Source organism: Equus przewalskii, chromosome 13 (genome assembly GCF_037783145.1).
Source record: "Equus przewalskii isolate Varuska chromosome 13, EquPr2, whole genome shotgun sequence".
Lineage (NCBI taxonomy): Eukaryota > Metazoa > Chordata > Mammalia > Perissodactyla > Equidae > Equus > Equus przewalskii.
In genome coordinates, this window is record NC_091843.1 from 78,386,059 (window position 1) to 78,411,629 (window position 25,571).

General features: G+C 41.5%; 1 long non-coding RNA gene across 1 annotated transcript in view; it reads left to right on the top strand.

Annotated features, from left to right (window-relative positions):
* The first annotated feature begins 6,158 nt into the window (after positions 1–6,158).
* The window catches only part of LOC139075409 (uncharacterized), a 187,321-nt gene continuing 167,908 nt past the window's right edge, over positions 6,159–25,571 (top strand). The window contains exon 1 of the long non-coding RNA XR_011525788.1: positions 6,159–6,271. This is a non-coding gene — a long non-coding RNA (uncharacterized lncRNA). The remainder of the gene's footprint in view (positions 6,272–25,571) is intronic.

Below are 25,571 nucleotides of genomic sequence, written 5' to 3' on the forward strand. Positions count from 1 at the left end.
ACTGTTTGGTTTCATTTTAAGTGTAATAGAAACATTCTCTGAAAATAACGGGATAGGAAAAACAGAAGTGAGGTTGTTGTGTAAGTAGCTGGGGGACCCAATCTAACTGAGTACCGGCATTTCAATTTTCAAAATCGAGTCAATGCTATAGTTAGGGTTCAATTTAATCCCAAAATCTATATCCTACTTAATAATAACTTGGTATTTATTATATACTTGTTTTATATCAAGTACTTTGTATCCATTATACTTAAGTATTGCAATTCCGTGGGGTTAGTATTTCTATTGCCAATTTACAGTTAAAGAACTGAGGCTCAGAGAGGTTAAGTGACTTGCCTAAGGTCTCACAATTAAAAAATGGGAAGCTGAGGATGTGAACTCATCTCAGCTGACTCTACAGTCTGTGCTACGCTGCCATTTTATTTATTTATTCGTTCATTCACTTACCAATAGCAATATGAGTGTAGTCTTTAGATTCTTGAAAGCACTTGCCATTTTTTCTAAATATTTCTTTAATTCCTGTGTTCTTATACTTCTTTCAACAAATTGCATGATAAAAGCCCAAACCTCAAATTATACGAGCATCAATTTAACACTGTTTTGTGTCAAGTACTGCCTGATGGCTAAGCGCTCTGTCTCTAGGACGAGATTCCTCCGTTTGAATCTTGGCTCCAGCAGCCAGCAGCATCGTATGTTCTGAGCAGTGAGTTGACGTCTCTGGGCCTCGCTGTCCTTATCTGTAAAATGGTCATAATTGCTCATGTCTCAGAGGGTTTTCCTGGGAGATCGAATGAGCTGATCCACGCAAAGCACAAAGAACAGTGCCTGACACTCTAATCTTCTGGTCTTTCCGAGGAAGTTTAGTTTTTATTTCCCCTATTTCCATCTGTTGGAAGACTTAAAAAGAATTTTATGATAATGGCCCTGCTTAACAATTTTATTTCAAGTTTATGATATGTATTTAGTATTTTGTTGTGTTCATTTTATATTTTTCATTTAGAAGCACTTATAATATAGAAACCATGACAGGAATCACTAAAAAGCTGCCACTTCTCCCAAGGTTCCAAATAGATGTTGGGCATCCTGTATATTTATTTATTCACCAATTAATTCACTCATTCTCTCAACCATGTGCCAGGTATGCTGATAGGAATAAGGTGAAGACATACCAGTGTTCTAACTCTGTCTACAAAAAAGCAGGCAAGATGAGGTGCCCAAATTGGTATTTGATTTTCTGTCTCACGTGAATGCGAGCCGTGGTAGGAATTAAGATAATGCTATCCAGAATTCTAGATGTGTCTCCGTTAAGTCACTTGTAATCTGTTAACATTTAACAATTAAACGGTTGTGACTAGTGCAGCAGAATGGTGCCAAAAATCCTGTCAATGAATGCAAGAGGATCTTAAGCAGCTTATTGAACTAAAAAAAAGGTAAAGTTTCAAAAATGGTATTCAGTCTTTATTCGGTGATGAGAAGAAAAACACCAGTGCTTTAATTGCAAACATGATTTCCTAAAGCATTCCAAGTTTTCCTTGGAGACTTTTGGGCCAGGGCTTGACTATCCTTGTGTCTGCTTGGGTAGAAAAGGGCTTGATAAAAGTGCTATGTCTGCTGGCACGGTTTAATCACTTAATACCTTGTTCCAATTGAAAATATAACCCAACCCCATTCATATGGTGGAGCACCTCCACTTGATCTGTCTATGGCTTGTGCAGTCACTGATATTTCCAAGGGAAGTCTTGTGATTGTCGAAATGGAAATTCATTTCAGGGACTTGGGGCCGAACTGAAAAAAAAATGTTCCGTGTTGTAATCTGCTGTGATGATTCCTGAAAATGTTGCTCAGACTACACAAACTCAGCGTCAGCCTGGAACAGTGGGCCTCGGTGGGACTGGGTATTCACCAACTTCAGTAGCTGGAGGAAAAATTTAAGCTCTTTTCAGAGGCATAAAATTCTCATAGATAACACCATTCCTGAGATCTTCATTTCCTACAACTAAAAGGGGTGCTACTGGAGAAGTTCACATGCATTTGGTGCCCTTAAATACTTTAAGAACCAGCTGTTTCATGCATGCAAAAGAATGTGGATGCAATCATTGCTGGAATTGTTGTGTTTTTGCTTGCGAACATTTTCTGTATAGGTCAATGGTTCTTAAACTTTTTAGAATCATGAATCTCATTGGGAATCTAGTGAAAGATATGACCTCATTTACAGTAAAGTAGATATATGCATAAGGACACACAATTCTTTATAGACTTTCCTGCATACTCATGGACCCTCAAACTGTTAGGGCTGGTGGGCCAGGATGGGAAGTCTTCCTAGATAGTTAAAACATAGAGTATTACATAGAGTAGACAGTTAAATACAGATTAATTGTATAAAATAGCCAGAAATATGTTTATTTTGATATTAACATCATCTTATTTTCTGTAATTGCAAAATATATTGAAGTAAAATATTTCATAAAACTCACCACTTTGTAACTGTAGACTATTTAGTTCTATCTCCAACATTAAAAAAGCTGAGACTCAGTAAGGAGAAAAGACTTAATCAAGTTCATCCAGCTAGTTTATAGCGGAGAAAAGGCTATGTTATGTTCTATGAATGTACTTATGTGTACTAAACTTTTGAATTGCTATATGAAAAGAGTAGACATAAAGGACAAATTTAGCTTTTAAAGGCTGCCATTGCTTGTCATTTCTACCCCAACATATTAGGGCATTATGTAGCAAAATGAGGAGTCAAATTCAGAAATGCATCTATCTATATTTATTAAATCAGAAAACCTCATTAGTACAAATATTCTTAATATCTATACATTTTTTAAAATGTCGCTTATTTCTAACTCAAATATGTAAAAATATAGTGTATTTGTTTTTTTCAAAGAATTCTGGAAGCAATTAATTTTCATGAGGTTTTAAATTTAAGAAGAAATTTCAACATTACTTTCCAGGGAAGATTATTTGAAAATAGAAATACTTTTTGAATTGTTAAGTCGATCAATTTGTTAAAAATCAAATGGTTTCAGTTCATGAATCAGATCCAAACAAGCAGAACAAATAGGAAATAAATTAGGTGCTATTAGGAAGGATTTTAACGCTGCAATATTATCGTAGCTCTGTGCAAGAACCTTCTGTGAAGAATCGCCTGGGGGTGGAGGGGCGCCCTGGCATCTGCGTCTGCGTGCGTGGCAGTTGGTCCGTGGCTCACACTCTGAGAAACCCAGACGTTGATCCTCCGCTTGTCTTGTTGCGGCATTGCTGCCTCCTCTGGAACAGTTACTGTTTTGAAACAACAGTGGCACATGAGAGACAAGAATCGTCCCCACGTCTGCCTCATCCTCCACCCTTGGAAGCTTAGGGGAGGGAATGTTGCTTTGACCTTAAGCTCCTTCCAGAAGACGGGCTTCTGGAGGGGGTGACGGCCAGGTGACTAATAACCACTCCGGAGGCTGTGACCCGCCTGGTGTCCGCTCGAGGACCGCAGGGCGACTTCCTGCCTCCCTCGGTGCCCCTGTCCCTGTGGGCCCAGAGCTCCGCTCAGGGTCCGATTCCTCTCCGCCCCCCACGCCCTGCCAAGGCTGTCAGGGCTCAGGGTCTAGGCTTTTGGCTTCGCGCACAACTCACTTTCAGAGAACTTGGGCCCGCGTGGCCACAGGGATCAAAGGCTCAGGACTCGGCGCCTGCAGGAGGCACAGGGACTGGCCCTTCGCTTCCTGCAAGTTCTGCCAACTTTGCTTTTGTCCATTTGCGAACCAGCTCTCTCCGGAGAGCTGGGGAGGAGAAAATTGCCCCACAAATCGCAGTGCTGGGAGGCGCAGGCTGGGTGGGAAAGAAAGAGGCGTGGGGGTCGGCCACTTTGCGTGCGGCCCCTGGTCCAGGCCTCCCCCGGGCTGCGCTCGCATGCTGGGGACGCGGAAATCGGTGAGATGGGGCGCCCCGAGGTCTACATTCTCGCTTCGGGGCTATTTTTTGTTTTGTTTGACTTCTTTTGATTTCGACTTTTCGCGTCCTGCTTGGAAACATACCTGGTTTTATTTACACCTTTTCCCCAACACATCCTCTTTGCCCTTTTTCTGCACCCCGAACCCACAAGACGAGGGCATGTGTCCACAGCTATCCTGACTCCCCTCAGTGACCTGAGCCCGCCGCCTCAGCCCGCCAGCTCTTACCCCCCGGAAATCCGGGGTCCTACAACTCGATTCCAGGGATGGGGTCCCTCCATCTCTGGTCACTACTTTTGGGATTTTTCCGCCCACAGTGGATGGAAGTCAGATGGGAGCCACTATCGAGGGCGCAACAGCAGCGAGAAGCCGGGGAAAGGCTGGGCCAAACCCCACCTAAATCCTCTCGTTTGGTCTCAGAAAGACTTGAAGGACCCTGGCCCCTGTTCTTCGGAGCTTTACACTTCGCTCTGTTATGAATTCCCAAAAGGAGGGCAGGCGTTGGGGGAGGGACCATGGAGGAAGAAAGAGCGAACAGGAGACACTCGGATTATATATTTATTATATATAAAGAAATGATACATATGTAATTTTAGATTTTCTTCCGAATTAGAGTTCTGAAGCTATAGGAAATCTATTTTTTAACACCCCCTTCTCTCATAACGGCCTTGATTGCTTAAATTGCTTCTAATTGGGTGGCACACATTACTGGAGACGAAGGACGCATGACAAGCAGCCTTCATTCTTTCGCAGATTTAGATAGTGTCTCTGGCTGAATATCTTTTCCAATCAGGAAACACTAGAAAACTCTTAAACTGCCCGCAGTTGTCCTAAGGGGTTTGTGCAGTAGGGGAGAGAAATGTCCTGACCATCACGCAGTCATGCAAATAGATGGCATTTTACAGAATATACTGCAAAAAATCCAGTGCCAACGTTTTCCTCCCGGGTCTGGCATGGCACAAAGACTAAACATGTTTTTTTTTTAAACTCACTTTGCCTTCCTTCCTTCTCTTATTTGGCATCTGTAAAAGTTTTCAGCAAACCTCTTTAAAACATAAACGTTAGCCACTCCCTCCTCTCTACTTCCCCCTGCCCAGGGTTTGGGCAGCCCTGAGCGCCGCGGGTGCTACGTGCCAGCCCCGACAGCAGCGAGCAAAGGTCATCACCACGCAGAGCGGTGCGTTTCAGCACCTCGGGAGAGTCAGCGGCAGGCGGATACCCGGGGGCGAGGCGTTCTTGGACCAGTGAGAAGTGTAACCCCACTTGAGCGTGCTGAGGACTAGGCTCCCAGGCGAGGACTGGCTTTTCGAAGGTGCTTTCCGCCCTGGTGGGTAGGGGGGTCTCAGGAGAACAGATGGTGGGAGCTGAAATATTATGGTCAACTGAAGAAATCTGACATGGAGACAAACATCTCGTCTCGCCAAACTGCAGTTTCACTTTTTGAATCACCCCGAAACAAACAAATACATGCATAAATAAAGTAATTATTCGAGGCCAGAGGAAACGTGCCAAGAGGAAGTGCCCCCTTTCTGTGGCAACTTCACATGCGCCGGATTTTCCTTGCCGTTCTTTTCTTTACGAAAAGAAAACCCCAGAATGGCGCAAGGAAGCCCCTTCAGGGGACCTTAAATTGCGTCACAGCAGAGTCCTGCGCGAGGCCGGAACACCCCCGGGTAAGGGTGCTTGTGGGTCCTTCGAAGGGAAGCCCACCCAGGTCACCTGCCTGGAGAGCAGGGCGTGGGCAGCACCTGTGCCCCTACGGGGTCGCCTACACCTTTCCCGCTGTGCCCACGCACAACTTTTCCTTTCCCTGTATGCGTCAAAGTGAGAACACCTGGATTTTGGATGAATCTAACTCTTTTGCTGCATTAAAGGCCCACTGCCTTTACACTGGTCCTCAGAATGAGTTTATTAGCCCCATGAAGAAAGATTTGGGCGGTAAGGAATTCTCAACGATGGCGTTCCAAACTGGGTCCTGTAACAGGCGTGTGCCTCAGCTCTGGCCTTGGTTGGGTCTCCAAATACTGCCGAAACTCCCTGGCTGTCTGTAGAAGGTGCTCACTTACATAGTTGCCCCTCCACCAGTTCCTTGACGAGCAGGAGGTGCCACGCGGAGGAAAACATCACGGACTGGGGGCCCTGGCAACTCTAAGGGGTCAGGAGAATCCCTCCTGTTTAGGAGATGCCTTGCGGCGGCAGTTTAAAAACTGAGAGGCAACATCAAGGCTTCTCCTTTAAAAAACGTAGCCCTGGTGATTCAAACCCGATCTTTGGGCTGGCAAAGAAGCAATTGCCCGGAAACGAAATTGGCATTCACACAGGGTCAGGTAAAGCCCAGCGCCCCTGGCCACATTTTGGACCCCAGAAGGGCACTACCCGTCCCCACTGCTTTTAGAAAGAGAAAGGAAAAGGAAGAGAGAGAGGGCTGAAAGGGGGAGAGGGGAGAGCGCAGGAGAGAAAGAAAGCGAGAAGAGGAGGATATTTAGCAAGTTAAGAGGTTAAATATTTGAACAGATTTGTAAATATATAGACAGCCCTTGTTATTTGGAATGTGTAATAATGCCTTTTGTGGTGCCGTCTGTCTGGGTGGCTGCGGAGAGGACGGATCCCTGGCACCTTGCTCGCTGGGAAATCAACTGGAAAGCTCAGGAGCTCGCAAAACAAAAACGGGCTACCCTGCTTTGGGGAAGGGGGATTTTCCCTCTCTCCTGTCTTAAAAAAAAGAAAAGGAAAGGAAAAGGGGAGGAAAAAAAAGAAAAGAAAGGCAAAGCAGAATAAATGAAAATGTTTTATTTTTCTTAGGATTTCTCAGGAGCATCTCAGAAAGCCATCTTCAGGCTCAAGTAATTTCAAAGTATTGTTTAAGCTGATGACATACTCAAGCTCTCAGTTATCTATTGTGCATCCATTATTTCTTTGAACTCAACTCTCTTGTCTGACAAGCGTGTGTGTGCATGTGTGTGCATGTGTGTGTGTGTTTACAAAACCTGGGTTCACTAACGGTGCTTCGTGGCTGAGCAGGGTGGGTTTCTTTACGTTTTTCTCGCGTTAGTGTTTTCTGGAAAACTGCGCTGTTGATGGCATCTGTGCTCTGCTTGTGCCCGTGGGCGGATGACACAGACTGTGGGTGTGTCCCGCCCACAATCGCGCGTGCGTGTGCGTGGATACACGCATTTTCTGGTGTGTTCCTCAAATGGAGCCATTTTTTTTGCCCGTGTCTGCGTCCTGCGCATATTAGTATTATGCAAATAGAATCCCTTGAGTATTTTTTGGAGGGGGAGGGGATGAGCCATTTAAATTCTTCTCTCATATTTTCTCGGCAGTCTTTCCACTGCGTGTGAATTCACTTGGATGCCTTTTCTGAGGTCCGTGGGTGTGTATGGACAGGGGAATGGTGGTGGTGGTGTGCTGGTCAGGGGGTGTGTGCCTTGGTGTGTAGGAGAGTGTGGACAGCCTACCAGCACCTTGTGAGTGATGTGTGTTCTCCCGGGGTGTCCTGTCTGTCTCTGCCTCCCCCCATGTTTTGTGTCCTCAGGGCGATTATGTGCGTATTTACATATGTGTGCCTATTCCCTTGCCTACATGTATTGTCTTTCTCTATAATCCACACGTTTTATATATATTCTCTTATCTTTTGGCAAAGTGCCTTTTTTATTCCTCTAAGAATATTTATTGATGTGATAATCCGAAATGAAAAGTGCTCTCCCATGAAGGAGATGGAAGAGAAAGGAGTGTTCATCTTTCTTAATAGACGGGGCAGAGCCAGTTGACTGGATCACAGGGTTTCTCTGCACTTTCCGCGTGTGTCTGTGTGTGGGTGGTGGGGGCAGGGACGGGGGGTGGGGTGGGGAGGCGAGAAAAAGAACCTTTAACAAGAACAAAGATGGGACATCACGCCCCCTCGCGGCCAGGCTTCATATTGAGCCGACCTGGCCCTCTCTGGCTTTCTTTAGCCAAATTAATCCTGTAATTTCCTCCGTTAAACCATTCAGAAGGCGCCTCTCAGACCCAGCCCCCGGCTCTCAGCCAATCACCAGGCGCCATGCAAATCACCTCTTCCGTTCTCCAGACTTGGCATCCGCCTTAGCGGCTGCACTTGCCTCCCCGCCCCCGCCACTTTCCTCCCCGCCCCTCCCCCTCCCTCCTCCGCCCCCCGCCCCGAGCAGCTGCCGGGGAAGAGGGCAGTGCAGGGTGCCTCATGCATATGCAAATAATCGTCCTCCTCCCTCCATCTTCTCCTGCCCCCTCCCTCCTTCCCCACCTCCCCCTCTCTTGCCCCCGCCTCCCGCCGATGCCTCCTCCGGTTTCCCCGCCGCGTCCGCGCGCCTAGACGTGCAGCTCTCGGAGCTGTGGTCCCGGGCAGCTGTTTCCCAGAAGGAGGCCTACGCGCGCGTTCTTGGAACAGCCGAGGGAAAGGGAGGAAGGCACTACCCTTGAAACCCTCTCGAAGGTCAAATTTGAGGCTTGCTGAGCAGGGGCGAAAGGCGTCGAAAATGCCTCCGCAGGGTCTGCGGGAAGGTTCTGCACGCAGACTCATTTTGAAATGCCTTTCTCCTCTTAAACACCAGATTAATTTCTCTGAAACACACAGCGTACTGGCCATGTCCAAAGGCAGGATGATGATAGATGATTTTGTAAGCCCAGAGCTACAGTGTGTATTTGTCTTGTACATCAAGGCTACACAGCTCCTTAAATTGCAGAGAATTGTAGATGAGATCAAACAGCGTTAGATCTACTTAGTAGAGAGAGAGTTAGAAGTGGGGTGGGGGAGGGGGCAAGTGGTAGCGCAAGACCTGCTAAAGGTGTGCAGTTTGATGTTAGCGCCTTGAATGGCACCGGTGAGCAGACTCAGCACAAACGGGGACCCATGAAAAGAAAAGCAAATCCTCGAAGCAAAAACAAGACTTGGGAACAGTAGGTTGTTACTGTAATTTACATCCAGACTCTGGTTTCCTGGCCTTTTTACAGCCACCGGTAAAGGGTATTCAAGCTTTAAATACTGCTCTGAACTGACCTTGAGGCACACTGAAGGGAAAAATGTCACTGGAGAAAATCGCGGTTTGTATAGTGCTTTGAGATCCTCTAATGAGAAAGCAGGAAAATTGTGAAGTGACCTTGTTTCATAGATGTCTACTTCGACACGGGAATATTTAAAGGAATTTCTTGTAAGAATTGAGTCAGTTCCCCCTCAAATCTTACACCTTGGAGAAGTAAGGAGAGAGCACAAGATCTGAAAAAATATTTTGTTGGCGTTTATTCATTCAACACATTTGTGGAGTGCTTATTGAGTGCCAGGTACATAGCATCATCTTCCATGCAAAGCACAGTCTGTCACACTGTGATTCCCAGGTATACTGGAAATTAGGGAGAGGAACAGGAATTCTAGACAATTCCTGCCCTGGAGTTGCTCATCATCTTGCAGGAAGAAGAGACATCACAGATAAATGTGGTACAGTATAACGTGGAGCATGGAAGCAGCCTAAATGTCTGTCAGGAGTACAATGAGTTAGTACATTGGCACATTCCTGCAGTGAAATATTCTGCAGCAGTTAAAAGTGAATGGATTGTCTTGAAATCAATGTTGGGTGAAAAAAGCAAATTAAAAAAATACATGTGATATTGATGTAATATTAATCTTTATTAAAATGTAAAATTTTTAAAAAGCTCCCACAATACAAAAGTTGTTGGCACATAACCATGTAGTAAAATTATAGAAACAAGGAAGGATGCGTGCACATTTTGGGATGGAGGTTACCCCTGGGGTAGAGGGATCCTTTGACCACATGGGTTTTAGTTATATGAGTAGTGTTTGCTTCCTTAAAAAAAAAGAAAGATGAGGGAACATAGAGAAGCATGGGAAAGCTTTATTGAAGAGGTGACAGACATTGAAGCTAAGTTCTTGAAGTGATAAGCAAGTTTAACAGCAATATTCAAGACACACTGAAATGCTGAGCTTTTATACATTTTATATCATTTAAAATTTACATATAGGAAAATTCTCTTTTTTGGGGGGTGTACAATTCTATGAGTTTTACAGATGCGTAGAGTCATGTCATCACACCACAAGCAGGAAACAGAACAGTTGCATTCTGCCCTCCCCAAATTTCCTGTGTGCTGTCCTTTGTAGTCACTCTTGGCTCGTAGTCAACTCCCCCATAACTTTAAACTCTGGAAACTACTGATCTATTCTCCATCTCTATAGTTTTACCTTTTCCAGAATGTCATATAAATGGAATTATGCAGTATATGGCCTTTTTGTTTTTTTGCATCTGGCTTCTTTCACTTAATGAATTGATCTTCATCTATGCTGTCGGGTCTATCAATACTGTGTTTCTTTTGGCTGCTGAGCAGTAGGTCATTGCATGAACATGCCACAGATTGTTTATCCTTTTACCAGCTGAAGGCCATTTGCATTGTTTCTGGTGTACAGTTTCTTGATTCCAGGGACTGGACTCGTTGTTCAGGGTGTTGTCATGTATAATGTGGATCTATGGTTATTGTATTATATTGATAAACGTGTTCAGTTATTTCTCTCTGGAGGCCAACTCTGTAATCTGATCTTAAATACTGTGCAGGGTGGGGCTAGGTAAAACCTACCCAGCCAAATGTAGAGAAAAACACACATGTTCAGTCATTTGGAAGTTGGCAACTGATTTAGTTATCTCGAGTGCAATAGGAGAGACTAACTAGATGTGCAGGTGATCAGCACGTGTGAGTTTACATGTGTGCCACTGATGACCTAGATTTCTAGCTCTTTGAGCATCTGTGTGTTTCCAAGTGTGGAACAATGACTTATTTCCAAATATTTCCCAAATCCTTGCTGAAGGATTGACCTTTGCTCTTGGAGGTCCAGGTTGAGCTTTACTGGCAGGCTGAGTTCCCACCCTTCTGATACAGGATGGCAATGTTGCTTCATTAGTCTAGGAGTTCTAAACATTTGTAAGGATACAGAGTAATTCCAGATCTTGGTCTGTTCTTATTTGGTTTCCTCTTGTTTGTATCTCACCTGGACCCTGAGAAGCTGTCGGCTGGACTGGGCAGAGTAGGTGCTGAGGTCAGAAACAGAGTATGTAAACCTGTGTGGGTATATAAGCATTTCTGAGCGTATGCCTCAGAATTGCAAAGTCAAATATCAATTGTTTGTGAATTACCTACTACTTAAAGCCTTATTTATTTATTTTAAAAACCTCTAGTCCTCTAGTCCTGACAAAGACAGGGCTAGCTGTCCCAGTATTAACGTGCAAGATGGAAAGGGGAGAAGTAAACAAACATTCATAGACTACTTTCTGGGTGTGGTTAGAGGAGAGAAGACAATCCCAGCTGTAAAGAGAGATCACAGTGTCGTGATCAAAGGAGTGCTGTTTTTAATCCTTGTTCTGTTGCTAAAACAGGCTGTTTTTCTAACTTAAAACTGTACCCAGTTTACTACATATGAGACTTTGCATGACATCCTTAGTTTTAGTTCTGATAATCAGCATGCCCCTCCGGCAAATGACTCCGGAAACAAAAGGTTCATTTAACCAGACAACTGAAAGAATAGTTAGTAACATAGGTGCTTGGAATTTACTTTGGATAAGTTCTTAAGTAAAGGTTGGAGAGGTTATAAATCAAGGGATGTAGATGCCACATTTTCGCTTTGTTATGTCTCTGTGAGACCTTGGGAAAAAGTCTTTCTTATTTGCACCACAATTTTCTCACTTATAAAAGGGCAAAGGAGTAAACATGGTGCTACTTACGATTTTAAGATTCCCTCAGCAAGAAGCACTTTACGAGCCCTGCGCTTTGCTGTTCTAGATTTCTTTCATTAATCATGCCAAATTGCATTGATGGAGGCATCTACCATTTTCCAGTTTAAGTTAATTACAACACACCTAAGCTTCATGTTTTCTGGTGTACTTTGAAGATTTTGAGAAAGTGGCCATTTCCTCCAAATAAGATAATTTGCAGCCCTTTATTAAACTTAGGTAATGTAGAAGCATGCACTTATAACTTTTGTCATTACTGCTGAAATTGTGTTTAGTAAACATGTCCAAGCTAAGAAGTGCTGGACTCTGAAGATCATCAGTCCAGTGACTTCCCAGTTGTTCTCCCATTAAGAGAAGATCACCTTCGTGCTTTATGCTACAAATAAATTGGTGCAGCCTTTGTACCAAGAGTGTGACTCCTAATGAAAATGAAACTGCTGATGGTAAAAAAAGAAAAGAGACACCTTTCAATGACCACCAATTCCATGATCGTGGGTTAAGCCTGTGAAACTTTCTCTCTTCCAGGCACTGTTTTTTAAAATGAGATTCTGTTCAAGAGGTGTTACAGTAGCATAATATAAACCAGTGGCTCTGGCTTTTTAAACTTTGGTTCTCTCTCCTGTAAAGCAGCATAAGTGAGTGCCTTATCATAATGTTGGAATAATGACATCTCAAGGCCTGTGTGCTGCATTCACAAGCAAGGAAAGTCCCAGAACGGGGTTGACTCAGCAGTACCTGACCAGGCTGCTTAATGCACTGATGAATACCATTGCCCCTAGGAATTAAATATAGAGGTGCCTGGAGCTTGTGTAAAGTTCTCTGTGCCATTTGAAAAAGGTACTCAGAGAAAAGATAGGCTGATTTTTAATTTTAATGTTTTACTCATCGGTTTAAGTACATTTATGGTTTGCTTTGCAAAATGTCAATAGACATCCCAAGTGGGTAACATTTAAAAAAGATTGAATTTCCTGTATTTACTCTAACATCGTCTCAAAAATATGGTCATCAATGCCTACAGGTTCATCGGCAAAGACAACCCATTCAAGTGATTATTAAAAAACACCCAACAACACTTTTCATAATTTTCCACAGTGTCCCAAATTCTCATTGATTAGAATTCCAGTAAGATAGATCTGAAGGTTTCATTCTAGTTCTGATACATTTAGGAAGGACTCCAAATGAAGTTCACATCTACAAGGTGGCCAAAGGATACTACGAGAAGGAATTATCTATTACCTAATGGCGTTAGTGTTCATTTTGTATTATAAATAACATTATAAATTTGTATATTATAAACTCAATGATTGACAAAACACTTTCACATAAATCATCTCACTGCGTGAAAAGTTATCGCACAATAACTTTATAAGATAGATTGGTGATGACAATTATTTATCCTCATTTTATAGTAAAAGATACTGAGGTTCAGAAATATCGAAAATAGCTCGCTTTATGGAATGCTTTCTTTGTGACAGGCGATGTTCTAAGAGCTTTACGTGTTTGATTCATTTGGTCTAGATAGGAGCTGTAGGAAGTGGATATTGTTATGGTCATCTTCATTTTACAGATTGAACCGCAGAGGCACAGAGGGATAACGGAACCCGTCCAAAGCTACAGAGTGAGTAAATCGTGGAGTCAGAGGAGAATCTACCGCTCTGGTTCCAGACCCAAGTGCTTAACCATCACACCTCTCTGCCAAGCCAAAGTTCAGCAACTTGCCTCAGGAAACTTGGCCACTCAGTGTTGGGTCCTAAATTAGAAAATGGGTCTTCTGACTCCCAGTGAAGTGCTTTTCCATTTTGCATTTGGTTCTGCTTTCTCTCATTAGCTTTTGCTTTATTCCACACTACATTTTACTACTTTATGTACTTCTCATCTTCCCCTAATGTATTGTGAACTTCATTCATGCAGGGAAAAGAGGATGATTCTTTTTATCCATGGATTATCCCCTCCCATGTCTGGAAATTCTTCTAACATAAAAGGGAGGCAGGTAAAATGTATTGAATTCAATCAAAGTTGTGGAACTCCTTGAACATTTTGGGTGTACAAATTTATAACTGGAATTTTGATGACATGAAAGTGGTTGACAATGGGAAGGGGACAGTGATTAAACTAGGGAAAAGAGAGAAAGGACTGATATGATAGGAAAGAGCCAAATAACAACATTTATATAGCCCTTGCTGCGTGCCAGAGAGTTTTCCTCTATCAACCCATTTAATCCTTACAACATTTTATTATTATCTCCTTTTTATGAATGGGGAGACTGAGGCACAGAGGTTATATGACCAACCCATAAATACGCCTGTTTGTGGGTGTGTATGTATGGAAAAGAGGGAGAAAGAAAGTGATATCCATTGTCTGGCTTCCCCAGCTCCCACACCAACAATTCCCGAAGGTTTCCATGGTATATTCATTTGCTTTTCATCAGAGGTTTCCTGTCCCGGATGTCCTACCATACTGACTTGTCCTCCTCCAGTCCAGTCTCTGCATGGCACCACAGATACCCTTCTAAAACATGTATCTGATTCTGCTCCTCCTTGGTTTAAAACATTTGATGGTTCCTCGTTGCTTACGGGTTATGTGGCCTGCTACACACAGCCCTGTTTTACATTTTCATCCTCATTCCAGTCTCCTTCCCCAGACCTTTTTTTTTATGATTGTATTTAAATCCTCTTTCATCCCTAGATGGACCATGTACTTCATTCTCTTATGACTTTATCTGTGTTGTCTTCTCTGCCTGGAATCCTGATCCCGTCCTTTTTACCTGGAGAGTTGCACTCATCCTGCAGGATAAAATTCAAATGTATTTCTTGATGAAGCCTTTTATAATCCTACAGAAAGAATTAATATATCACTCTATTAATATATACTTTAACAACAACAATAACACCTCACATCTACTGAGTGCTTAAATGCTACAATTCTATTATTGATGCAGGAAGGGAGATTCAGAGGTTTTCTGTAACTTGCTCAGATCACTTGGGTAGTGAATCTTCGGACAGATCTGTCTGACCCCCAAACCCATAAATGCAACCACTTTGCTCTGCTTCCTCCGTTGATCCCATATATTAGGTTGCATGTTTAGGTATCTCTTTCTCTTCAACAGAATGAACTTCAGAAAAGCAGTTATTTGCTTTGGATTCTTTGTGCCTGGCCCCGTGTCTCTACTATGGAAGGAGATCCATGAACATAGTTAAAAGACTGACTGGATCTCTATGTTCCCTATTGCCTGGGCTACAGTTCTCTCCTCTGGCCCATCGTGTCCCACGCCACAGATGAGGATTGTGCCACTTTACTCTGTTCTCTCACATTACTGACTTCTAAAGTGACTGTTCCGAAATTGACTGTCTGGACACCAGTTGCCTGTGAGAGCCTTTACTTAACGTCTTTAGTAGCTGTGACCAGAAATTAGTGGCATGTGTGTGATCTGCTCTACAACTCTTGGGCTGCAGGCACTATCGTTTTGTTTTATACTTCTGAGTTGAATCAGAACTGGCTTGAATCTTATCTTATTTTTATTTTACTTTTTTTGGTGAGGAAGATTGGCCCTGAGCTAGCATCTATGCCAACCTTCCTCTATTTTGTATGTGAGATGCCACCACAGTATGACTTGATGAATAGCATGTAGGTCTGAGCTTGGGATCTGAACCAAACCACTACACCACTGGGCCCGGCCCTAAATCTTATCTTTTTGATAGGCATAAACTTCAATATCACACCCTCTGAACACCTCTGCTCCTTTTCTGGATTATCTAAGAATTCTGAAGGTTTACAGAGTCCCTAAAGAAGTCCCCTGGGCCCACTGGTCCCAGGAGAACTCTTGTGCCCTGGGTTGTCTGTGGCCATCGTGGCATTGCTTCCTGTTGTTTCTGCACAAAATTGGGGTTCTCTTGCCCAATGAGCATAAATGAGCATTAAAAAATCCAATTAATTACAGCATCAGGTTTTGGAGGAGAAATCAGCTTTATTCTGTGAGATGGATCTGCAGGGAGACAGGGGGCATGTGCCCTCAGATCTGTCTCCCTGATTCAGGATTTGGGGTGAAATTTAGGAGTTTAGGGAGAACAGGCTGGCACACAGAAATGCTGGGGGGACAGGTTTTGATTGGTGGGCTTCAAACGTTTATGGTAAGGTTTTAAACATTTATGACAGGGTTCTAAACATTTTGATGAGGTCCTAAACTTTTATCATAGGGTTCTAAACATTTTTGATGAGGTGGGGAAGGAATTTTAATGCCAGATCTTCCCGAATGAGGTACCCCTGGCTTCTGATAAAAGTCCGACTTTCAGGTTCCGGTCCTGTCCCCGTCCTTGGGTTCCATGGGAAGGAGGATCTTTGGTTCCATGGTCATTTCAGGTCATGATTTCTTCTTTTGCACATGCTCTGGCTACGTGACTTTTCAGTTTTTCTGAAAGACAATCCTTAATCACTTTGTTGATAAGAGATGAGGTCTTTCGAACAGGCTCCAGGTGGGCCTGTGGTTACGCTGTCACCACACTGTGCTGCACAGAGCTCTAGGTCAGGAGGCTCCTTTGAATGAGGCTGATTTCCTCAGGACTCAGATCTTGGTGCCCATCCTTTAAATTCATCCATGGACCCACCAGCAAAATGCCGTGCTAGGTGGTATCCACTGTCCCACATTCAGCCCCCGGGGGATTCACACACAGGGGTCAGCGGTCTTCCCTTTCCCTGGCCCCAAACAAAGGATGCATTCTCCTCCTTTCTCTGACAATAGAGCTCACCATACAGACGCAAATGTCTATTTGCTTCCACAATCTGGAAACATTTCCCTTCCTTTATGAAAATTCCCTCTCCCAAGGAGAGGTTGGGAGACCTCACGGCATCTTCTTGCTAAGGGTCATTAACAAAGCACCACTTAGAACTTCAGCAGGTTATCCTGTTAATTAGTCTTCAGTGGGGTGCCCAGTTTAAATAAAAATGCCAAAACTTAATGGTACACGTAAGTGAGAGTTGCCCTTTTTAGAGGAGTCACTTGCTGTATGTTATTACAATATACCGCCATTGTTTAAACATTTTTTTTGAATTCATCTTCAGGTTTTCAGAGCCTACAGCCCAATCTTTTTTATTACTCCCAAAGAGAGCAAATATTTATATTTGAAAATGGATTTGATTTTGGAAAGAGCCCAGTGTTATTTGGCTTAGTTTTAGGAATAAAATCAGTGTGAAAAGCTGCTTTTGGTCCAAAAGGAGGTGAAATTATAAAGTAATGACACTGATTTTGTGAGTCTTACCGAGTCCAAAAGGGGATTTCCAAATATAGTGTCAGGGATGGCATGTCAGGGAAATAAGTATATAACTTCCAAATGTGACCACCTAAGAATGACACAAATCTGAATACAAAAATTCTGGTACATTTGTTGCCAACTAGTCTCGTTAGTGTCTGGAGGTACAGCTTGCATGTTATGTCCTAAATTCTTGCTGAAAATATCTAGCGGTAGACTGGTGCTTCTCAAATTTGGTGTAAGCGTGAATCCTGTAAGGTTGTTAGGATGCAGTTTCTGATTTAAGAGCTCTGGTGCGGGGCCAGAGACTGAGCATTTCTGAACAGCTCCCAGGTGATGGTCCAGGGATCTCTCCTTGGGTAGCAGTGCTCTTGAGTCCCCAAATAGCCCTGTTAAGCAAGTTAAATCTTGGTTCGCACATGGGTATTGGCTGTTCACGTGAAACCGCACATGGGTTGGTTTGTTCCTTAGCAAAATATTTGTTTGTGCTCACGTACATGTGAACTTTGCCTCAGAACAGAGAATTTTCTGTGTACTTTGTCAATGAAGCAGCAGCAATGACCCGGTGCCATTTTCCTTAGATCAGATGTTTTCTTTATTACAGAACATAACAGAAATTTCTATGGAAAAAAATTAAGTATTTTAACTGTTCAATCTCACTAATTATTACATGGCAGCTATTATCACATAAGAAAAAGCAAGGTACATTTTGATATATTTAAAGCTGTTATTTCTGACTTGACAATTTTTGAAACTGATGTAACAAAAGTTTTCTTGCTAGCTAACAAAAAACAAAATCCGATTTCACAGCTAAAATCTAAACAGCTAAGATGTAATCGGAGGACTAAATTTCACGGCTACAAAAACACAGATGTGCGACATAACTTTAGAGTGTAATAAAGCCAAATAGCTTTGCATGCAATAATGGATATTACAAATAAAGATGAGAATGACTTCGTTAGGATTTTTTAGTGTTTACCTGTTAACTGAGGATGTTCTCACTAATGTTACCTGTTTAACAGAGAATGTTCTCGAGTTACCTACCACATATGCATCTATTGAACATCTTCTGTGTATGTCTTGCTAGGAACTGGTGATATAGAGTTGAATATGACATTAAGTCATTCTTTCAAGGAGTTCTTTCTTATTACATAGTATGTCCTGTGTCAAGTAATTTTTTTCGGATTATAGAACTAGTGTATGCAAATTGGAAAAATATTAGATTATACAGAAAAGAATTACAAAAAGTAAAATATACCTTATTAAAAATCCCATCACTGTTAACATTTTAATGTTGTATTTTAAGTCTCCATTGCCCTAACTCTAAGTATTATTGTTTCTGACATCTCGGTGTCCTTCATTATTATTATTTTTTAACTGTGGAAATAACTCTTACTGGCCAGTGTCAAGGTATATTTCAGTTGAGTTTTTATGCCTATTTTGGTCTGGGCTGAAATGTGGAAACCAAAACAACTGTGTATATGATGTGTGTGTGCTTATGTGTATATTAGGGTGGAGACAGGGAGCTTCGCTGGGATCAGCTCTTCCTTAATATTTGAAGGCCTCTTTAGACTTGAGTAAGGAACTGGAGAAGCAGCTGGAATCCCATCCAGCTCTGCAGGCCAGAGACTCTTTATGATATAACTGATAGGGTTTATATCCCCAGAGCTACTCACGCCCACATTGTGTTTTGCTTTCTCAATTTTGTGATAAATTTCTTAGATTGTGCTAATTTTGGATTGGGGGATCAGTGGACTTGCTCCTTTACTAAAATCTCTTGTGAATTTTTATCATCTGTAAAATAAGGTACCTAAACTACACGTTCTAAGTTTTCTTGAATTTTTGAAATTCTGTGGCTATTTTCTTCATCATAGCTTGCATGTAAATAGATCCATCCTGGTAGATACCTTTGATAATCATTTTTGAATCAATGTAAACCTAAAGTCTGTTTTAAAATCTACAATCTAGAATGAAAATATAGAACAGAATTTGGCAAACTACTGCCTGAAGGCTAAATCTGGCCTATTGCCTATTTTTGTAAATAAAGTTTTATTGGAACATAACCATGCCGGTTCATTTCTGTATCGTCTATGGCTGCCTTCAAGCTACAACGGCAGAGTTGAGTAGTTGGGACAGAGGCTGTATTTACTCTCTGAACTCTTATAGAAAAATTTGTTGACCCCTGATCTAGGTTAATAATCTTCTGGATCAATAGGTATGCTTTTCTTCAGACACTTAGAGTAAGTATGAGTAAGTATGATATCAGAGTTATGAAAACAGGAGATATGGATATGGAAGATATGCCTGGGCTATATAAACCAGCTCCTGTTTTTTTTAGGGTTATTCCTAGATAATACATACTTGAGCTTGATTTCAAGAGTCAGCTAGATCTGTATCAGGTAAATGTCACATCTGCTGTGATGAGAGAAACTAGGGTGTCAGAGTGACACTCTTTGAGCCTGGCAACATTCTTCTTGAATGACTCAGGCAGGAGAATTTTCAGTTAATGTGGTGGTCCTCTGTAATAAAAGCCAAGCCAGGAAAGCCAAGAGCTTTTAATATCATAGGGTTAGAGGCATTATTTCATAAGGAATAGGGGTCAAAGTCATGTTAATAGTTGATATACACATTCCTCAGGAAGACTAGACAGGGCCTTGCTCAAGGAGACCAGACCATGGAGTCTTTGGAAGAAAATGAACCCTCCCTGTGATATGGGGTATAAACCTCCATGTGTTTAGGAGGGAAGTGAGTTGCAACATTGGTGGTGGAGAGCATCCTAAATGACCTTGAAATACCCACACTTTTCATGGACCACTGACTCAGAAGAAGCTTAAACAGAGACAGACCTCTCTAATTCCCAACAAAGTCTGAGATAGCAGAGTTTGCAAAACAGAAGATGAGACCAGGCCCAGGTCTCAGGTCTCCTAAGGGGAAGAATGGCATGTCCTGTGCTGAGAGGACCTAAAGAGTAGATGGCTGTGGGGAACCTAATGATGATTGGGAGAAAGCTAAGAGAAAAGGAGGGACAGTGTCCACAGGGAACACTCTCCAAAGCCTAAATAGGGAGACCTTGCCTCTGGTACTGCAAGAGATCTAGATAAGTGTAGATAACTGCGGAATTTAATGACCTTGAAGTTTTGGATCCTGTGCTGTTTTGGGACACCCCTTGAGCCTTTGGCAAAGGAATGCTAAAATATCCATCAAAGTCTGGTTTATATCATTCTAAGGAAAGAGCTCTGGAATGAATTTCAGTCTGAATCTGAATGAGTACCGGTCTGGTCTGGCCATTTGTAGACTACCAGCAAACGGCCACCCAGCCCAGGTGATCAGGAGGCTGCTTCCTGATTTCTCCCTCCTCTACTCGACAGAAAGGAGACTCCTGCTGTCTGTGCTAGAGAGCCTTTAAACTGTTAACTTCATGGGAAATTATCAGGCATTTGAGATAAGTGGAACCAAATCGAGGTTTTCTTTTTTTTAAATTATTTTAATGAGGTCATATTGGCTTATAACATTGTATAAATTTCAGGTGTACCTTATTATATATCAGTTTCTGTATAGACTGCATTGTGTTCACCACCAATAGTCTAGTTTTCATCTGTCACAATACCTATGTTGCCCTCTACCCCTTTTGCTCTCCCCCTACCCCCTTTCCTCTGGTAACCAGCAATCTGTTCTTCTTATGTATGTGGGTGTTTATCTTCCACATATGAGTGAAATCGTGTGGTCTTTCTCTGTCTGACTTATTTTGCTTCACATAATACCCTCGAGGGCCATCCATGTTGTCACAAATGGCACAATTTTGTCTTTTGTGACTGAGTAGTATTCCATTGTATATATATACCATATCTTCTTTATCCGTTCATCTGTTGATAGGCACTTGGGTTGCTTCCACATCTTGGCTATTGTGAATAGTGCTGTGATGAACATAGGGATGCATAAATCTCTTCGAATTTTTGATTTCATGTTCTTTGGATAAATACTCAGAAGTGAGATAGCTGGATCATATGGTATTTCTACTTTTAGTTTTTTGAGAAATCTCCATACTGTTTTCCATAGTGGCTGCACCAGTTTGCATTCCCACCAGCAGTGTATGAGGGTTCCTTTTTCTCCACAACCTCTCCAACACTTATTATTTCTTGTCTTGTTAATTATGGCCATTCTGATGGGTGTGAGGAGATATCTCATTGTAGTTTTGATTTGCATTTCCCTAATAATTAGTGATGTTGAACATCTTTTCATGTGTCTGTTGGCCATCTGTATATCTTCTTCGGAAAAATGTCTTTTCATGTCCTCTGCCCTTTTTTTTTCTGGTGAGGAAAATTGGCCCTGAGCTAACATCTGTTGCCAATCTTCCTCTTTTTGCTTCAGGAAGATTGTCCCCGAGCTAATATCTGTGCCAATCTTCTTCTATTTTGTATGTGGGGCACCACCACAGCATGGCTTGATGAGTGGTCTGTATGTCCACACCAGGGATCTGAACCCATGCACCCTGGGCTGTGGAAGTGGAGCACACAAGCTTAACCACTATACCACCAGGCTGGGCCCCTCTGCCCATTTTTAGATTGGGTTTTTTGTTTTTTTATTGTTGAGTTGTATGAGTTCTTTATATATTTTAGAAATTAAATTCTTGTCAGATGTATGATTTGCAAGTATTTTCTCCCAGTTGTTGGGTTGTCTTTTCGCTTTGTTGATGGTTTCCTTTGTTGTGCAGAGTCTTTTTAGTCTGACATAGTCCTGTTTATTTATTTTTTCCTTGGTTTCCCTTGCCTGAGTAGACAGGGTATTTGAAAAGATGCTAAGACTGATGTCAAGGAGTGTACTGTGTATATTTTTTCCTAAGAGTTTTATGGTTTCAGCTTTCAGTATTCAAGTCTTTAATCCATTTTGAGTTAATTTTTGTGTATGGTATAAGTTAATGGTCTACTTTCATTCATTTGCATGTGACTGTCCAGTTTTCCCAACACCATTTATTGAAGAGACTTTCCTTTCTCCATTGTATGTTCTTGGCTCCTTTGTCAAAGATTAGCTGTCCATAGATGTGTGGTTTTATTTCTGAGCTCTCAATCCTGATCCGTTGATCTGTATGTCTGTTTTTGTGCCAGTACCATGCTGTTTTGATTACTACAGCTTTGTAGTATAATTTGAATTCAGGGAGTGTGATACCTCCAACTTTGTTCTTTTTTCTCAGAATTGTTTTGGCTATTCAAGGTCTTTTGTTGTTCCACAGCGATTTTAAGATTCTTTGTTCTACTTCCATGAAGAATGTCTTCGGGATTCTAATTGGGATTGCATTGAATCTGTAGATTGCTTTCAGTAACATGGACATTTTAACTATGTTTATTCTTCCAATCCATAAGCATAGAATATCTTTCCATTTCTTTATGTCTTGTTTGATTTATTTCAATAATGTCTTATAGTTTTCAGTATATAGGCCTTTCACCTCCTCAGTTAAATCTATCCCTTGGTATTTTATTCTTTTTCTTATAATTGTAAGTGGGATGGTATTCTTGACCTCTCTTTCTGCTAGTTTGTTCTTAGTGTATAGAAATCCAACTGATTTTTGTTAGTTGGTTTTGTACCCAGCAACTTTACTGTATTTGTTGATTATTTCTAATAGTTTTTTGGTGGATTCTTTAGGGTTTTCTATATATAAAGGTTTTCTTTTTGAAGTAAATAAAAGACAAGAGATTATTGAAAATAATTTAATTTTCAAGAGAAATCAAGCATCTTGTATCAGCAGCAAATAGAAAAATTAACTTCTCTGTTTATTCCTTTCAGCCTTTTTCTTGTTGACATAGTGTTAACTACTCTGATGTTATCACAGAGAATGGAAATGTGCCAAGTCCTTCTCATTTAAAAAATTACTTTCTGAGGTTCAGAAGATTTGGGGAAAGATTAAAACTGCAGTTTATTCAGGTAGCTGAGTTCAATTTTTCTTTTGATTCTCCCCATCTGCTGGGCCAGTGTAACTACAATGACAGCCTGAGTGTAGGCACCTACTACCACTGGAAAGATCAACACACTAGGCAGCATTGTAGTGAAATGTCTATGAGAATTGACCCAGATCATAATGGCTTCTAGAGAAAGGTTGATAAATCACTTACATGTTTTTATGTTTAGGTAGACATTGACCCTCAAATAACTGATTAAAAAATTTAATACAAATTAATCATATATAATAGGGTAAGTTATCAAGAAGAAAATATTAGGCTGAACCACATGAACTTGCTGATATTTAGACATCTTGAACTAAGAAGATAGACATTTTGTATGTTTCAAGCTAATATCTAAATGGTCTCTTGAACTTTTTCCCCCTATTTTTGTTTATTCTATTGCAGTTTTCCCAAGAGAAAAAAAGTTATTCCTTTCTCCACTCCTGGAAGAAGAATCCAGAGTAGCATCTCTAAAGATCTTAGGTGTCTTTACTGGCGTTCTCTTGCTCAGTTTTCTTCTTCTGTTTTTCAGATCCGCTGATGCCCTCGAGCAGGGAGGGATAGAAGGTGATCTGCATCGAGTTTAAGAGGGGAATAGCAGATTTTCCTGGTTCTCAAGGGGGCTTCCCCAGAATACAGGGAAAGGTTATAGGTGGCATGATGTGTGAGAGAGCAGAGCCGGGCCACCCTGCCACTCAGTGCCCTGTGAAGGGGCAGGACCTGTCAGGCAGTGGTGAGTGGATCTTAGGTTCTAGAGTCTTGGGGGGCCTTGGAGAAAGGTCTCCATACCCAATCTTTGAAAATTGCCTTTGAGTGGATGATATGGGCCTGGTGAACATAATACACTCAAGACTGGTGATCTTTCCTCAAATTTTCTGGACTATTCTCTTATATGATCCTAGGAAACACTCCTAAAACAGAATTTGGTTTGAATTTTCCTTTGACTTCAACTGATACGGGCAGAGCCAGATCCATCTGATTATACACACACACATGTGCACACACACTATGTTTCTTGCACCCACATATCATGGAGGAAATTCATGCTTTTTGCCTGAATTTGGTACTACACAGATAAAACAACTCATTGACTGGACTTTTACTTTCCAAGTGGTTACTTTGAGTCTTAGAAACACAACTGATACTCATCCTTTCTTGTGGCTTTTACTAGGAGGGAACCTAATAAAATTTCATTTCTAGTACTCTTTTCCCATCTCTCTCCCTCACCCTCCATCTTTAATAGTGCCAAATGAAAAAGAGGTGAGAAACACAACTTGCAATAATGTTGAGCATTCTGCAATAGCTGAATGAATGAGGGAAGGGAAAAGATTTGGGATGGGGTTGGTTAGCGCATGAAGCTCCTCTATTCCACCAATTAACAATGCATTTCTTCCCACCTTTCCGTCTCTTTGGATTACCTTCAGTGCACAATCTTTTTTCTGCTGATGAGTTGGTTTTAATTTTCTCTTGAAAACATCTGTTTTTCTTTAGTTTCCTGAATTCTCTTTCTCTCTCTCTTTTTGTTCAGGGACAAATTCTTTTCAAATTTCTTATAATGTTTTTTCAGTTGAGTTATCAATTTGTTCTATTTATCCTTTCTATCAGCCATTAATGCAGGTTAGACTGGGCACAACTCTGAGTGTCACAGTGTTCTGGATACATTCTGACCACACTGTGCTTTTTTGTTGGGTCCTTGGTTTATGATTCTTCATTCATTATTGAACTTTAGTAACTGAGCATGCATTCACCATAATAATTCAAGATAGACCTAGTAAAGATCTGAGATTCACATTTATTATGGTGATCTTTAGGTGGAATTCTGGCACTTCTTGTCCATGATCAGGCGGTATGACCACCATGAATTAAACGTGGGACTTTGATGTGATTGGCTGACTTCTCACTGATTTTTCTTAACTGTATTTCTGCTGTGTGGCTCACATATGGTGAGAAATTTTCTTAAGCCTCAACTGGAAAACCTAGGACGGCAGAGAAATTTTTTGTTCCTTCCAGATGTGAGAAGTAGTCTGCGAAACTGCCCAAAATACTGATATTTGCTGGGCATTTTTACTATTACTTTCCACAATGGACAGAATATTTATTATTGGGACTGTTTTGGGAAATCGAAGAAATATGGCAGTATAATCATGTTGACTCAAATTTTCTGTCTGGTCCTCTCTGAGTGTGGTGGTATAGACACAGCTTATTGTTACCCCTATTCATTTTGTAACCTTTTATATTTTTGGAGAAGGCAGTCCTTGTTTATTAGCATACAAGGTAGTCACATAGGTGGGTATAACTTAGGGGGAATCCGAAAGGTGTCTGGACAAAGAGATGTCTTCCAATGCTTCCTTAAACTTCAACTTAAGTGATTCATTTCCATATGTTGAATGTATTTTTATTTCCTGCTGTTGTCCTCTCTTAACAACTCAGTGTGAATAATTTTTATCAGATTCCTTTATTCCTGTTTTGAACAGATTCAACCAAAATCAAAGATGTTCAAGGCAGTGAGTCTAATAAAGAGGAGAGAAGAAGACAGAAAAGGGAAGAGAGAGGGACATTTATCACATTACTTTACTGTACAAATGTTTCAACACCTTTATTAGAGGCCTCATGGGTTTTCTCTCTTCAAAGGGAACTTAAAAGTTGTGCTAAAGTCAATTTCAAGTGTGACATGATTTAATTCCTTGTTTCCCTATTACTATATAG